Here is a 1,986-nt window from a genome sequence, read left to right on the forward strand (position 1 = left end):
TCCAACGTGCAAGCCACATGTAAATACAAATGTTATGTAGCCCAGAACTATACTCGCATATCGAATCATTATCAAAGTAAGCCCGTTTGATTTTGGGATCTGCGGTTAACAATATCTCTTTTATACAACTACGATCGCTAATTCCATAAAATCATCAAGTCATGCTCATGTGCCGAAAGTGTGCCGCCGGCCTTACAAGTCGACGCTGTAATTGCAGGGACGGAAGAGAACAACTCCCTTTCAGTGCAGCTGATGCATCAGGTGCAGTGTTATGTAGCCTGGGCATGGCTCTCGTTGGGGATTGGGCTCTCTCTCAATACCCCACGAGAGCCATGCTCAGACTAAGTGTTATGCGTCTTGTGACAAGCTGTTATTTTGCTTGCCCGCTTGACGTGGAGACAACTCCGCAAACACAATAGTTTGTCAAGACAGGCTGAGAAACCCTTCGCCATTTGCTCGTAGTTATTCAAGGACAAGTGAAATATTCATATGTCAAGGTTAACAAGTTTCTTGCGCGAAAGGTATTTATTTCAAACAAAAAATGTCGCTGCTATGTCGCGTTAGCGCTTGAATGCTTTTAGTAAAACCTTTTGTTTATAATTTAATAAATTCGGGCTTGTAGGCTATAGTAAAAAATCAAATTTAAAATAAGAAAAATTGTATGATTATAACCAATTAAAATGAGTAACTATTATCTTCTGCGTTTAATGATTGCCTAAACAATTCTACCATCGGTTTTGTGTTTAGAATACGAGTTTATTGAGAACTGGACCAGTTTAATTTAAAATTTTTGATAAAAAATATCTAAAAAGCATATACTACTACGGCACAAAAGGTGTAATGTACAATAACACTAATCATGTACTGTGGGTAAAGTTTGGATAAACCTAGTGCAATCTAGAGCAGTCTATTTTAACACGTGCTGGGCAAAATATCAGTTAAGGAAAGAACTTGTTTTCAATGTATATAATGTAGCGTGTTTATCAAACGCTCGGTAAGCAACAAGTCACTAGTACCTTTTGTAGGAACAAGATCACATGCGTGCAGATTATGTACTGTATTCAGTTAGACTGACTGCCCATTTAGCACAGCAGTGACGTTAAAACAATTCATGCGTAACAGTAATTATGAACCACATGCCTCCATAATCTATAAGATCACAAAATGAAATGTTGAAACACAAAATGCACATGTATGTACGTACACTATACTGAGCAAGGATGATTGTCAAGATTATAGACTAAATTATACTATATACAAAGCACTTAACAGTCAATTCTTTGCAGCAAAGTTTATGAAACGTAAAATTCAGCCAGCCAACGGGGTGGCCGCCGATCTAGATTTGCTAGAATCTCTAGACCTATAGCCAGGACGGTAATCATACCTATGGTATCTGCTATGGCCCTATTGTTGCGAGCCATAACCAGATGACCCTTTACGTGGCCTTGCTGGGATAGAATAAGCACCTTCGTCATTGCTAGTACTTATATCATGACCAGAAGTATAAACATTTATCAGCATCCACTTTTGAGACACTACTAGTAGCATTAAAAGGCCAGCTCTCAATTCAGTTAATATATTTTCTGACTCTAGCCAAATGCCTAGCTTTTAATTTGAAAGGTAAACCTTTCCAAGACAAACCACTTCCTTGTAGCAACTGCATATGGTTTGGCGAATCGCTAAGGCCGTTGACAGCTAAAGCTACTGAAAAATGTTTACGTAATTTTTCACTTTTTTCAAAGCCCATAGTCCTGCTTAATTTCTTAACTTTCAGCAAATAATCCACAGCATTTTCATTGACAGCTTGCGCTACAGTAACAATTTTCATCGTTCTAACATATATACTTCTTTCACGTTCAAAATGATCTTGCAACAATTTCAAGGCATCTCGATAAGCATTTTCACCATCAGACTCCACGGCAAATCCTAAAGTCTGCGACAGTTCAATACCGTCACTGCCTATGGCATCTAATAAGGCTGACAACT

The sequence above is a fragment of the Watersipora subatra genome, chromosome 3 (assembly GCF_963576615.1).
Source record: "Watersipora subatra chromosome 3, tzWatSuba1.1, whole genome shotgun sequence".
NCBI classification, from domain to species: domain Eukaryota; kingdom Metazoa; phylum Bryozoa; class Gymnolaemata; order Cheilostomatida; family Watersiporidae; genus Watersipora; species Watersipora subatra.